Here is a 16,190-nt window from a genome sequence, read left to right on the forward strand (position 1 = left end):
GATTATAAGATTAAGTATAAACAGATGGTACATGGTAAGCAGCAGCCTATTTAACCAGACATTGCAGTTTCAGGTTTTGCAGGCTACTTATTTTGTATAAAATGTCTAAAACTATCCCTTTTTAGAGACTGATGACTGCCATGCAGTTGTTTATACACAGGTGGTACAAATCGAAGAAGCCATGGCATATTCACACGTTGTGTTGCAAAACCTATCATTGTTTGGGGAGTATTAAGAGTTTTTATCTTTGCTAAAATAAGAAGTGGTAGCTTTTTCACAACTCATCTAAAAATTATTCCTTTATTACATGCATCCATCGATACACCCGTGACATGATTGTGGGGTGCCGATAGGTTGCCATTACAGCAAATGGTCTACTTAAGACCCATGTGCCTGTCATGATGGTACTGCTGTGAAAACCATCCTGTGCCTGGCATTCATAGGAGACTGTGATTTTTGCTACATACAACAATGTTATGACATCTTTTTTAACCACTTTGCCTTAACTGTGTATTGCTAATGCAACAACCAGCCCCCTCAGATGACTTCAACTCCTCATCACCCTTTTCTGGTTTTTAGGTATGGTCCACTATAGGATCATCATGATCATCTTCTTCATTGTCATCCCTGATTCAACTGAAAGTTGCCTCTGTGTGGGAAATTGAGAAGTGTTTTCCACTTTGAGATTCGCAATGGCTCAAAATGTTACTACCAATGACAGCAACCATGGCATAGTAACATAGTAACGTAGATTGAATAAAGACCTAAGTCCATCAAGTTCAACCTTTCTCACCCAACTGTACTCCCTACTAGTGATGGGCGAGCACTAAAAGGCTCGGGTGCTCGATGGTCGGGTCGAGCATATTGGAATACTCGGGTGCTCAAACCGAGCAACGAGCCCAATGTAAGACTATGGGAAACTCAAGCATTTTTCAGGCGGCTCCCCCCAGCGGTCTGCAGATGGCCTAAAAATTGCCCAAATCGATGAAAATAGTGCTCAAATGACATGGGAACAGCATGGGGAAGACCCCTGGTCCATTTCTGACTCCCAGGTCACTTCTGTCAACAACGTTGTCAGAGGTATTACGCCACTTTTACTGACTCACAACAAAACATACAAAAATGAAACCCAAATGGATTTTCCTGGGAAATATGTTAAGGAACACCCTTTCCAGGGTAATGACTTGTATATAAAGCAAAATAAATAACCAAAAACAAAAATGCTCATCAAACACCTTGGGCCATGTTCACACGTAGCGTTTTTAATGCATTTTTTCAATTTTGCATTGCTTTCAACCATGACAAATGCATTCACCAGGAAATGTCATTTTAACATTTTACAACCTTATCTTGCCATGTGGTGTGTGAGATATCATCAGACACATCGTGCTTCATTTATGAAGGAGGGACTCTGAAAGTCACAAAGACTATTTTTATAGGACCATCATTTGACCTTTACGATTCTTAAAGGGACAGCAGTCGGCCCTCACTATTCTTAGAGAGCCATCAGCCAGCTATGTTTTAATGTTCCCATTACTATTTTTCAATAATTCAGCAACGAGGGCCTTCTCGTACTGCCCCATTTTATTAGGCCTGTCCTGCGCGAGAATAAGAGACAAAAAGTTCTCCTTGTAGCATGGGTCTAGAAGTGTCACCAAACAGTAATGACTGTCATCCAAAATTTGGGGTCACAGGATAGGCAGTGTAACATAAACTCAGCCATGTGTGCCAGGCTGCAAAGAAGCAAGACTTCCGTGTCTTAACCAAGAGGACGACTAACCATGCTCTCCTCCTCATCCTCCTCCTCTTTCTCCTCCTCCCTATCCTCAGGCCATCCACGCTTAATAGACGGTATGACAGTTGCGCAGGTAGTACCATCTATAGCGCAGGAAACTAGCTCCTGTTCTTCCTCTTCCTACTCTTTCTTATTGTCACCGAATCCACGGTGGGATGAGATGAGGCTGGGCCTTGTGGAATCACCCTGTATGGTTCCTTGCTCCATCTCATCGTGCTCCGCCTGCAATGCATCCTCTTTGATTGTGAGCAGAGCGTGTTTCAAAAGACAGAGAAGCGGAATGGTGATGCTAATTATGGCGTCATAGCCACTCACCATCTTGGTGGAGTCCTCAAAGTTTTGGAGGATGGTCCAGATGTCTGACATCCATGTCCATTCCTGAGTTCTTATGTGTGGAGTCTGAACTGAATACCGACGACCTTGTTGATGCTGGTAGTCAACAACTGCCCTCTTCTGCTCACAAATCCTTCCCAACATCTGCAATGTAAAGTTCCAATGCGTGGGGACATCGCAGATCAGTCGGGGAGCTGGAAGCTGCAAATGCTGCTGAAGCACGGCAATGGCAGCAAAAGCTGTAGCTGACTTTCTAAAATGGGCACACAGGCGGCGTACTTTGACAAGCAGATCTGTCAGATTCGGGTAGGTTTTGAGAAACCGCTGAACCAAGAAGTTAAGCACAAGGGCCAGGCATTGAACATGTGTGAGCTCGCCTTGCCTCAGAGCCACCACCAGTTTCTGGCCATTGTCACACATGACCATGCTTGGCTGTGGGGTCAGCGGTGTCAGCCACAGATCTGTCTGCTCTTTCAGAGCTGTCCACAACTCTTCAGCATTGTGCGGTTTGTCACCTAAGCATATTACCTTCAGCACAGCTTGTTGCCACTTGGCCGAGGCAGTGCTGCAGTGCTTCCAGCTTGTGACTGATGTGGTCATTTTAGAGATGGAGGCTGAAGAGGAGAATGAGGCTTAGGAGTATGAGGTGCAGGAGACAGTGGGGGCAACTTTGATTGACCCAGGGTCAGCAATCCTTGGTGTCAGGAGGTAGTGTTCCGTCCCAAGGTCCGACTGGGTCCTGGCTTCCACTATGTTAACCCAGTGTGCCGTCAGCGAGCTGTACCATCCCTGCCCACAAGCACTTGTCCATGTGCCCGTGGTTAGGTGGACTTTCCCGGTAACTGCGTTGTTGATGGCACGACTAATGTTTTGGGACACATGCTTGTGTAATGCGGGCTGGGGACCGAGTACTGAGGGATGGCCGCCGCCATTAGGTGGTGGAATACTTCCATCTCCACGAGCCTAAAAGGCAACATTTTGCGCGCTAGCAGTCGTGAAATGTGGGAATTTAGTAGTGTGGCCTGTGGGGCGTTGACTGCATATTTGCGCTTGCGTTCCAAGGACTGGGGTATGGACAACTGAATGCTGCGCTTGGATAAGGACATGGACGTGCTTGCTGATGCTGCTACTTGAGAGTGCGCAACGACAAGTGCAGGGCAAGAGGCATCTTCTCATGCACCATGGACAGGGGATTGACTTGCATGCAATACAGCGGAAGAAGCAATGGTGCCACCTGCAGACACTGTTCCTGGACCCTGGGAATTTAGTAGTGTGGCCTGTGGGGCGTTGACTGCATATTTGCGCTTGCGTTCCAGGGACTGGGGTTTGTCACCTAAACATCTTAGCTTCAGCACAGCCTGTTGCCGCTTGGCAGAGGCAGTGCTGTGGTGCTTCCAGTTTGTGACTGATGTGGTCATTTTGGGGATGAGGCTGAGGAGGAGGAGGAGGTGTGGGAGCTGTAGAATGTGTGGGCAACCCTGATTGACCAAGGGCACACAATCCTCGGCGTTGGGAGGACGTGTTCCGTCCCAAGGTCCAACTGGGTCCCAGCTTCCAATATATTCACCCAGTGTGCCGTCAGCGAGATGTACCACCCCTGCCCACAAGCACTTTCCCACATGTCCGTGGTTAGCTGGACTTTCCCAGTAACTGCGTTCTTGAGGGCACGGCTAATGTTGTGGGACACGTGCTCATGTAATGCAGGGACAGCACAGCGGGAGAAATAGTGGCGGCTGGGGACTGAGTGCTGAGGGACGGTCGCCGCCATCAGGCTGTGGAATGGTTAAGTCTCCACGAGCCTAAAAGGCAACATTTCGAGCGCAAGCAGTCTTGAAATGTGGGAACTTAGTAGTCTGGCATGTGGGGCGTTGGCTGCTTATTTGCACTTGAGTTCCAAGGACTGGGGTATGGACAACTGAACGCTGCGCTGGGACAAGGACATGGACATGCTTCCTGATGCTGCTACTTGAGAGTATGCAATGACAGGTGCTGGGCAGGAGGCGTCTTCGCATGCACCATGGACGGGGGATTGGCTTGCATGCACAACAGCAGAAGAAGCAGTGGTGCCACCCGCAGACACTGTTCTTGGACCCTGGGGTTCGGCCCACAAAGTCGAGTGATTTGTTGCCATGTGCCTGATCATGCTGGTGGTGGTCAGGCTGCTAGTTTTGCCACCCCTGCTGATGCTGGCCTGGCAGGTGGTGCAAATGGCGTTTTTGGGTTTATTGGCAGAGTTTTGAAAAAACAACCAGACTTGGGAAGACCTAACAGTTGTACTGGCAACTTCCTTCATGTTGGTGTTACGGGGAACGGTTGACCGCCTTCTGTCTGCGGCCACCACACTGCTTCTTCCTGCTTGTTAGGGTGCTCTGCCTCCCTCCCATTGTGTGCTGCTGTTATCGCTCTGTATGTCCCCCTACCAGGTTGGGTCAGTTACTATATCATCCACCACCTCGTCTTCCACTTCCGCACCCTGGTCCTCCTCCTGACTTTCTGGCAATTGTGTCTCATCATCATCATCCACCTCTTGTGACAGTAATTGCACTTTCCCACCTTTGCCTTTGTGTGACCGTGGCTGCTCAAATATTTGGGCATCGCTAAAAGTCTTCTCTTGACTCGCTTGAAGCTGGACGGGCGAGAGGCCCGAATCTACAAATGTAAAAGTGAACAGCTCTTCAGAGTGTCCAAGTGTTGGATCAGTCGTCTCTGTCACTCGGCAGGGTGGGAGGAAGGAGGATCAGGGTGAGGAATATACAGTCCAGACTCACGGCTTCTGACACTTGACCGTGTGGAAGACAGAGTGGTGGTGGTGGCAAAGTAACTGGAAGCATCATCTGCCATCCAACCAATAACCTTTTGACACTGTTCTGGGTTCAATAGTGGTGTACGGCCATCCTCTAGTAATTGGGACAGGAAGATTGAGCGACAAGATGTGAGTATTTGTTGTGGCACAATTTCAGCTTTCCCATGGCCACGTACTCGCCTTTGACCTCTGCATGCACCATCACATCCACTTCCCCGTCCCTTGCCATGCACCTTGACCATTTTAAATGGAGGATAATATTTTCCACGTTCACGAGAAATGGATGATTTTGGAACGCAGTAATATGTGATACGTCTTACAGAGAACCACGATTTTAAATAACAGGCTTGTAATTTACTAATACTATTCTTCACAGACACCTAGTGTGAATATCTTGACCGACACACTGCAACGAAATGAAAATGGAAGAAATGGCTGGTTTTGGAACACTGTTATAGGTGCTATGTCGGACAGAGAACCACGGTTTTAAATAGCAGGCCTTTAATTTACTAATACTATTCTTCACAGACACCTAGTGTGAATAGCTTGACCGACTCACTGCAACAGAATGGAAAAGGAGGCCAATATTTTGCACGTTCAGTTCAAATTTCTGGATTTTTATTGCTGTAATATGGAACAGATCTGGCTGTATTCTGCAGTGCTAACAAGCAAATGGAGCAGGAAAATGGTGTACTCTGGATTGCTTTTTAAGCAAATAACTAGGATTTAGATAAAAAAAATTACCCTAGCCTCTGATATCTGGGGCTATGTCTACAAATATCTGTAATTATTACAACAGCAGCAGACAGGATGTTCAATGGACCCTCTTGCCCTATATGCACTGCAGTCTGCCTTATACACTGCCTGCCTGTCGAACTCCTGCTGTCACCACTGAATATATGCAGCTGGATTACTCCTCAGAAGGACTGTTAGTTCAGATATATATATATATATATATATATATATATATATATATATATATATATATATACAGTGCCTACAAGTAGTATTCAACCCCCTGCAGATTTAGCTGGTTTGATAAGATGCAAATAAGTTAGAGCCTTCAAACTGCAAACGAGAGTAGGTTTTATGAACAGAAGCATAAATCTTACAAACCAAAAAGTTATGTTGCTCAGTTGAATTTTATTAAATTTTAAACATAAAAGTGTGGGTCAATTATTATACAACCCCTATGTTTAATATTTTGTGGAATAACCCTTGTTTGCAATTACAGCTAATAATCGTCTTTTATAAGACCTGATCAGGCCGGCACAGGTCTGTGGAGTTATCTTGGCCCACTCCTCCATGCAGATGTTCTCCAAGTTATCTAGGTTCTTTGGGTGTCTCATGTGGACTTTATTCTTGAGCTCCTTCCACAAGTTTTCAATTGGGTTAAGGTCAGGAGACTGACTAGGCCACTCCAACACCTTGACTTTTTCCTTCTTGAACCAGGCCTTGGTTTTCTTGGCTGTGTGCTTTGGGTCGTTGTCTTGTTGGAAGATGAAATTACGACCCATCTTAAGATCCTTGATGGAGGAGCGGAGGTTCTTGGCCAAAATCTCCAGGTAGGCCGTGCTATCCATCTTCCCATGGATGCTGACCAGATGGCCAGGCCCCTTGGCAGAGAAACAGCCCCACAGCATGATGCTGCCACCACCATGCTTGACTGTAGGGATGGTATTCTTGGGGTCGTATGCAGTGCCATCCAGTCTCCAAACGTCACGTGTGTGGTTGGCACCAAAGATCTCGATCTTGGTCTCATCAGACCATAGAACCTTGAACCAGTCTGTCTCAGAGTCCTCCAAGTGATCATGAGCAAACTGTAGACGAGCCTTGACATGACGCTTTGAAAGTAAAGGTACCTTACGGGCTCATCTGGAACGGAGACCATTGCGGTGGAGTACGTTACTTATGGTATTGACTGAAACCAATATCCCCACTGCCATGAGATCTTCCCGGAGCTCCTTCCTTGTTGTCCTTGGGTTAGCCTTGACTCTTCGGACAAGCCTGGCCTCGGCACGGGAGGAAACTTTCAAAGGCTGTCCTGGCCGTGGAAGGCTAACAGTAGTTCCATAAGCCTTCCACTTACGGATGATGCTCCCAACAGTGGAGACAGGTAGGCCCAACTCCTTGGAAAGGCTTTGTACCCCTTGCCAGCCTTGTGACCCTCCACGATCTTGTCTCTGATGGCCTTGGAATGCTCCTTTGTCTTTCCCATGTTGACCATGTCTGAGTGCTGTTCACAAGTTTGGGGAGGGTCTTAAATAGTCAGAAAAGGCTGGCAAAAGAGATCTTTAATCCACACATGTGAAGCTCATTATTCTTGGTGCCTGAACTACTTCTTAATACTTTTGGGGGACCAAACAGAATTCTTGTGGTTTGAGGGGTTGAATAATAAATGACACTCTGAATTAAATTTTAACGTTTTAAAAAAAAAAAAAAATTTGCTGCAGTGCATTTCCCACTTCCAGGCTGATCTACAGTACAAATGTCACAATGCCAAGTTAATTCCGCATGTGTCAACCAGCTAAATCTGCAGGGGGTTGAATACTACTTAAAGGCACTGTATATATATATATATATATATATATATATATATATATATATCTTGTGGAATACCTATACTAACTATAAACAAGCAAATCTCTCCCTGACTCAGCAGCACCTCTCCCTACTCTGCCTGTTTCTGGCGTAGACTGTGACGAGCATAGTGGCGCCAGGTCTTTTAAAGACTTGATGATTACTAGCTAATCACTGGCCACGACATTACAGTGCATGGCAGGCAATCTCTGCATGTTCATTGGCTCTCTCATGCAGGGAGGGGACCCGAATTCCCGCCCGAGCAACCTGGAAATATTCGCCAAGCGCCAAGCTTGTCGAGCACCGTGATGCTTGGGCGAGTACCGCGCAGTGGCGAGCACATGCGCTCATCACTACAGTTGACACATAACATTTTCAGACATGCAGCCCTCTTCTTAAAATAAAGGTCACACCTAGAGTATTGGGGATTTTTTAACATTCTGATGAAGTCACCTGCTTTGCTGAATTCTCCCCCAAAATTAGATTTTTGTAGAAAAAACTTGATATGAATCGCAATCCTAAAAATCCTCTAATTGCCCTGAAAATATGTATATAACAAGCTGAATTCTCCTTGGAGTGTATGAAACCCATTTGAGGTTGTAGTGCCAACACAAGCCTTTAAATTTCCAAGTGACCTCAATTTATCAGATTATAAGATTAAGTATAAACAGATGGTACATGGTAAGCAGCAGCCTATTTAACCAGACATTGCAGTTTCAGGTTTTGCAGGCTACTTATTTTGTATAAAATGTCTAAAACTATCCCTTTTTAGAGACTGATGACTGCCATGCAGTTGTTTATACACAGGTGGTACAAATCGAAGAAGCCATGGCATATTCACACGTTGTGTTGCAAAACCTATCATTGTTTGGGGAGTATTAAGAGTTTTTATCTTTGCTAAAATAAGAAGTGGTAGCTTTTTCACAACTCATCTAAAAATTATTCCTTTATTACATGCATCCATCGATACACCCGTGACATGATTGTGGGGTGCCGATAGGTTGCCATTACAGCAAATGGTCTACTTAAGACCCATGTGCCTGTCATGATGGTACTGCTGTGAAAACCATCCTGTGCCTGGCATTCATAGGAGACTGTGATTTTTGCTACATACAACAATGTTATGACATCTTTTTTAACCACTTTGCCTTAACTGTGTATTGCTAATGCAACAACCAGCCCCCTCAGATGACTTCAACTCCTCATCACCCTTTTCTGGTTTTTAGGTATGGTCCACTATAGGATCATCATGATCATCTTCTTCATTGTCATCCCTGATTCAACTGAAAGTTGCCTCTGTGTGGGAAATTGAGAAGTGTTTTCCACTTTGAGATTCGCAATGGCTCAAAATGTTACTACCAATGACAGCAACCATGGCATAGTAACATAGTAACGTAGATTGAATAAAGACCTAAGTCCATCAAGTTCAACCTTTCTCACCCAACTGTACTCCCTACTAGTGATGGGCGAGCACTAAAAGGCTCGGGTGCTCGATGGTCGGGTCGAGCATATTGGAATACTCGGGTGCTCAAACCGAGCAACGAGCCCAATGTAAGACTATGGGAAACTCAAGCATTTTTCAGGCGGCTCCCCCCAGCGGTCTGCAGATGGCCTAAAAATTGCCCAAATCGATGAAAATAGTGCTCAAATGACATGGGAACAGCATGGGGAAGACCCCTGGTCCATTTCTGACTCCCAGGTCACTTCTGTCAACAACGTTGTCAGAGGTATTACGCCACTTTTACTGACTCACAACAAAACATACAAAAATGAAACCCAAATGGATTTTCCTGGGAAATATGTTAAGGAACACCCTTTCCAGGGTAATGACTTGTATATAAAGCAAAATAAATAACCAAAAACAAAAATGCTCATCAAACACCTTGGGCCATGTTCACACGTAGCGTTTTTAATGCATTTTTTCAATTTTGCATTGCTTTCAACCATGACAAATGCATTCACCAGGAAATGTCATTTTAACATTTTACAACCTTATCTTGCCATGTGGTGTGTGAGATATCATCAGACACATCGTGCTTCATTTATGAAGGAGGGACTCTGAAAGTCACAAAGACTATTTTTATAGGACCATCATTTGACCTTTACGATTCTTAAAGGGACAGCAGTCGGCCCTCACTATTCTTAGAGAGCCATCAGCCAGCTATGTTTTAATGTTCCCATTACTAAAGAGTGGGTCAGTTATACTGTTACTGCGTAGGTAGTGAGAAGCAGGGCTGCCCAAAATTTGGACGCACCCCAATACCCCTTTGAAGAGACTTAGAGGAGGGCCTTCTGAAAACAATCTTCCCATTATTAGAAAGTAGGTCTCCCATTGTTTTTGTCTATGCAGTGAATGCAAGGGTTGCCAAAAATTTGGAGGCATTCCAATGCAACTTGAAAGAGATGTGGAGGTCAGAGGGCCTCCTGAAAACAGTGTTCCCATTATTAGGAAGTGGGTCTCCCATTGTGTTTGCCTATGCAGTGAATGCAAGGGTTGCCAAAAATTTGGAGGCACGCCAATGCCCCTTGGAAGAGACGTGGAGGTCAGAGGGCCTTCTGAAAACAATGTTCCAATTATTAGGAAGTGGGTCTCCCATTATGTTTGCCTATGCAGTGAATGCAAGGGTTGCCAAAAATTTGGAGGCACGCCAATGCCCCTTGGAAGAGACGTGGAGGTCAGAGGGCCTTCTGAAAACAATGTTCCAATTATAAGGAAGTGGGTCTCCCATTATGTTTGCTTATGCAGTGAATGCAAGGGTTGCCAAAAATTTGGAGGCACGCCAATGCCCCTTGGAAGAGACGTGGAGGTCAGAGGGCCTTCTGAAAACAATGTTCCAATTACTAGGAAGTGGGTCTCCCATTATGTTTGCCTATGCAGTGAATGCAAGGGTTGCCAAAAATTTGGAGGCACTCCAATGCCCCTTGGAAGAGACATAAAGGAGGGCCTCATTAAAAATGTTCCCACTAGAAAGGAGCAGGTCTCCTATACTTGTAATGCCCATGTACTAACAAAGGGGCTGACAAACATTTACCCCTGGGGGGTATACATGAACTTACTGTATAAAAACATTTTTTTATGGGAACACCCTTTAAAACGATTATGTGGGTGTTACATCACGGACCACGGTCATCCTGGTGATATGGTGGTGGAGGATGAGGAGAAGGAGAAGGAGGACAAGAGCAAATAGACAAAATCTGGAAGCGTATACCCATGTGTGGGTGTGAAGAGGTGCATGGGAATACACCTCCAAAAAAAGACACTGGATTTGAGTTTTTGTTACACTGCTATGCAAATTGCCTATTCAGAGAAAAAGACGACTTGTACTCTATAGCGCCACCTATTGGAAGTAGCAATCCTACAAGTCACAATCAACCCTTTAACGAGTCGTGCAATATGAGTTAGGATAAAAGCCAAATCAGAATCTCAATTTGCAGACACGTTGTTTCGTTCTGTTGGTCCTCATCAGTGCAAAGTATGAGAACTGATTTGGCTAGATGAGAGGCTCTGGACTGATGTCCAGAGCCAGTGTGTCACTCTCCATTAGGAGAAACGCTACCCCTTAGACCTCCCAATCCACGTTGGGATGAGATGAGGCTGGGCTGTGTGTAATCACCCTGTATGGTTCCTTGCTCCATCTCATCGTGCTCCGCCTGCAATGCATCCTCTTTGATTGTGAGAAGAGAGCATTTCAGAAGACAGAGAGGTGAGATGGTGACGCTAATTATGGCGTCATCGCCGCTCACCATCTTGGTGAAGTCCTGAAAATTTTGGAGGATGGTACATATGTCTGACATCCATGTCCACTCCTGAGGTCTTATGTGTGGAGTCTGAACTGAATACCGACGGCCTTGTTGATGTTGGTACTCAACAACTGCCCTCTTCTGCTCACAAATCCTTCCCAACATCTGCAGTGTAGAGTTCCAACGAGTGGGGACATCACACACCAGTCTGTGAGCTGGAAGCTTCAAAATCTGCTGAAACACAGCAAGGGCGGCGGAAGCTGTAGGTGACTTTCAAAAATGGGTACACAGGCGGCGTACTTTAACAAGCAGATCCGGAAGCTCTGGGTAGGATTTGAGAAACCGCTGAACCACGAGGTTAAGCACATGGGCCAGGCATGGTACATGTGTGAGCTCGCCTCAGAGCCGCCACCAGGTACCGGCCATTGTCACACACGACCATGCCTGGCTGTAAGTTCAGTAGTGTGAGCCACAGATCTGCCTTCTCTTTCAGAGCTGTCCACAACTCTTCAGCATTGTGCGGTTTGCCTCCTGAGTATATTAGCTTCAGCACAGCCTGTTGCCGTTTGGCCGAGGCAGTGCTGCATTGCTTCCAGCTTGTGACTGATGTGGTCATTTCAGAAATGGAGGCTGAAGATTAGGAAGAGGCTGAGGAGGGTGAGGTGCAGGAGCTATAGACTGTGGGGGCAACATTGATTGACCTAGGGCCCGCAATCCTTGGCTTCGGAAGGACGTGTTGCATCCCAAGGTCCGACTGGGTCCTTGCTTCCACTATGTGTTAACCCAGTGTGCCGTCAGTGAGATGTACCATCCGTGCCCACAAGCACTTGTCTACGTGTCCATGGTTAGGTGGACTTTCCCGGTAACTCGTTGTTGAGGGCGCGGCTAATGTTTTCGGACACGTGCTTGTGTCCCAAAGCACAAGTGTCACAAAAGTGTCACAAAAAACATCTTGTGACACTTTCCCACCGTCTCCTTCTTGTCACCTTGGCTGCTCAAATATTTAGGCATCGCTGCATGCGATTTCCTCTTGTCCCACTTCAAGTGGACCGGGCGAGAGGCCCGAATCTATAAATACAAAAGTGAGCTCTTCAGAGTGTCCAAGTGTAGGATCAGTTGTATCCGGGCACTCAGCATGGTGAGAGGAAGGAGGATCAGGGTGAGGAATATGAGGTCCAGACTCACGGCTACTGAGACTTGACCATGTGGAAGACAGGGTGGTGGTGGTGGCTGAGTGACTGGAAGCATTATACGCTATCCAACCAACAACCTTTTGACACTGCTCTGGGTTCAATAGTGGTGTGCTGCGGTCCCCTAGGAATTGGGACAGGAAGGTCGGGCGAGAAGATATTGGTGTTTGCTGTGGCACAATTTCAGCTTGCCAATGGCCTCGGCCTCTGCATTCACCATCACCATCACAATCACGTCCAGTTCCCCGTCCCTTGCCACTCGCCTTGCCCATTTTAAATCGAGGGCAATATCTTCCATGCTCACTACAAATGGCTTTGGAGAGAAGTTATATGCAATCCATGTAGGTAACTATTTTGAACAGCAAACCAGTACCAAAAACTTTGCTGACACACTGAAAAAAAATTTGAATGGAGGCCAAAAATGGCAGTATTTTCAGCGCAATTACATGTGAATGTGATCCTTGTGACTGAGAAACCACAGTTTTAAATACCTGGCTTGTAAGTAACTATTTTGAACAGCAAACCGGTGCCAAAAACTTTGCTGACACACTGAAAAAAAAATTGAATGGAGGCCAGAAATGGCAGAATTTTCAGAAAACGTATATGTGATCCGTGTGACGGACAAAGCACAGTTTTAAATACCTGGCCTGTAGGTAACTATTTCGAACAGCAAGCCGGTGTCAAAAACTTTGCTGACACATTGAAAAAAAATTTGAATGGAGGCCAAAAATGGCAGTAATTTCAGCGCAATTATATGTGAATGTGATCCATGTGACGGAGAAACCACAGTTTTAAATACGTGGCCTGTAGGTAACTATTTTGAACAGCAAACTGGTGTCAAAAACTTTGCTGACACACTGAAAAAAAATTTGATTGGAGACCAAAAATGGCAGTATTTTCAGAGCAATTATATGTGATCCGTGTGATGGACAAACCACAGTTTTAAATAGCTGGATTTTTAGTGCTGTAATATGGAAAGGACCTGGCTGTATTCTGCAGTGCCAGCAATCAAATTGCGCAGAAAAATGGTGTTCTTTGGATTGCTTTTTTAGCAAATAATGAGGATTAAGATCCAAAAAAAAATTATTCCTGGCCCCTGAGATCTTGGCCTTTGTCTAGAAATATCTAACAGCAGCACAAGGCAGAACTGGAATGCAGCCTCTTGTGCTATATGCACTGCAGTCTGCTATATATACTGCCTGCCTGCCTATATACACTGCCTGCCTGATATCTCTGCAGATGGATTAGTCCTCAGAAGGACTGTTTATTGAGATGGATATGTGTAATGTACTTGTTTTCTCCCTACACTACCTAATACACAACTAAATCTCTCCCTAGCTCAGCAGCACCTCTCCCTACACTGCCTGAATGCGGAGTAGACTGACGAGCACAGTGGCGCCAGGTCTGACATAGACCTGATGACGCTGTGCTGCCAGCCAATCACTGTAATGCCACAACCAACATGGCTGCGGCATTCCAATGAGTGGCAGGCAATCCCTGCATGTTGATTGGCGATCTAAAGAGCGCCAAACATGCAGGGAGGGGACCTGAGCATCCGGCCGAGCATCTCGCAAGTACTCGGTGAGCTCCAAGCATCTCGAGTACTCAGATGCTCAAGCGAGTACCGAGTACTTGCGAGAATGCTCGCTCATCACTGCTCGCTACACTAACACTACACTAACTTACTAACTTACTGCGACTAGGCCTCACAAACGTATTATTACCATTTTTATTATTACTGCACTATTACAAATTACAAATGAACCAGTTTATAATTTTTTAATTAGTTTTATTTTTGTATTACTTTTATGATTCTAATAATGGTAACTGGGTCCCCAGTCCTTTGTCTGCCCTTATTCACACAGAGGTCAGTTTTGACACAAGGTAAGGTTTTTAATATTAGACAGTGTAAGACTTTCCCAAACGGGTTCACCTTGTCGCTGGTGGGAACGTTTTTATACTAATTTTGATCAAAAACAGTGTTCCTAAGAACCCTATTTTATTTAAATACACTTGCTTTTTATTTATTTACAGCAGGGTTTATGTTTATTTTGCTTCATGTAGTTTTTTCTGATTCATGGCCATTGTGAAACATGCATTTATGTGCTGCATGTATACCAACTTAAACCAAGCTCAAATTTTGTGTTTTTTTATAGTTTGGTATCATCAGCAAAAACTGACACTTTACTCTCAATCCCAACCCCAAGATCATTAATAAAGAGGTTAAAAAAAATCGGTTCTAGCACAGATCCCTGTGGCACCCCACTGCTGACTATGTCCCATTTAGGGAATGTACCATTTATTATGACTTTAGTTCCCCCAGGTCCTTTCTTCAGTATAAGGCTGCTATGTGGTACAGTACCAAATGCCTTTGGAAAGTCCAAATAAATCACATTCGCTGCATTACCAACATCCAGATTTACACTTACCTCCTCATAGAACCCCAACATGTTGGTTAAACACAACCTATTTTTTATGAATCCATGCTGATTATCATTCATTATATTATTCTCTGTGATATAACTCTGCAGGTCATCTCTTATGATGTCCTCAAAAACTTTGCACATTACTGATGTCAGACTTACTGGACGGTAGTTACCTGGATCCACCGTCTTACCTTTCTTAAATATAGGTACCACATTGGCTATCCTCCAATCCTGTGGCACTACCCCTGTTATAAGAGAGTCTAAGAATACAAGATACAGTGGTTTGTCAATTACTGAGCTCAATTCCCTCAGTATCTGTGGATGAATACCATCTGGGCCAGGGGATTTGTCAATGTTTAATTTGCTCAGATGCAGGCATACTTCTTTTTGTGTTAAACTAGTTATATCAGGTGGTGAACTTTGATTTTTGCCCTGTTGAAAGATCCCTGGAACAGACTGTTTGTTGGTGAACACGGATGAAAATTGTTTAATATCTCAGCCTTTTTTTTGTCCTCTATAATTATCTTGTTATTATCGTCTTTTAAAGGGCTGATATCATCTGATTTTCTCTTTTTGGCATTGATATATGTATAAAAAAATTTGCGATTTCATTTAATTTCGCTGGCGATTTGTTGTTCTGTAGATAATTTTGCTAGCTTGATTTCTTTTTTACATTTCTTATTTAGGTCTTTATACTCCTGAAATGCTATTTCTGTATTCTCGGCCTTCAAGATTTTAAATGCCCTTTGTTTTTGTCTTAGTAAACTTTGTACTGTCGTATTTATCCATAATGGTTTCTTTTTATTCCTGGATATTTAATTACCAAAGGGTATACATTTTCTACAGGATTCTAGTAGTATTTCCTTAAACATGCCCCATTTACGTTCGGTATCCCCAGTTACCATCCATGACATGGTCCCAGTCTACACGATTAAGCTCTTCCCTGAATTTGTTGAAATCAGCTTTCCTAAAGTTCCAGGTTTTTGTATTTCCTTTTTGAAATGTTTTATTGAAAATTACATTGAAACTTACCATATTATGGTCACTGTTTCCCAAATGCTCCCGGACCTGTAGATCTGAAATTGTATCTGATCTATTTGCAGCACCAGATCCAGCAGATTATCTCCCCTGGTTGGTTCATATACCAGCTGAGAGAGGTAATTGTCCTGAACTGTGGATAAGAACTTGCAGCTTTTAGCACATCTGTAAGATCCTATGTCCCATTGAATATCTGGATAGTTAAAATCCCCCATAATAAGAACCCTATTATTATTTGCTGCATTTTTAATTTGTTCCAGAAATTCATCCTCTACCAGTTCAGC

The sequence above is a fragment of the Phyllobates terribilis genome, unplaced genomic scaffold (genome assembly GCF_046119375.1).
Source record: "Phyllobates terribilis strain yellow unplaced genomic scaffold, ASM4611937v1 Scaffold_4__5_contigs__length_816908805, whole genome shotgun sequence".
Taxonomy (NCBI): Eukaryota; Metazoa; Chordata; class Amphibia; order Anura; family Dendrobatidae; genus Phyllobates; species Phyllobates terribilis.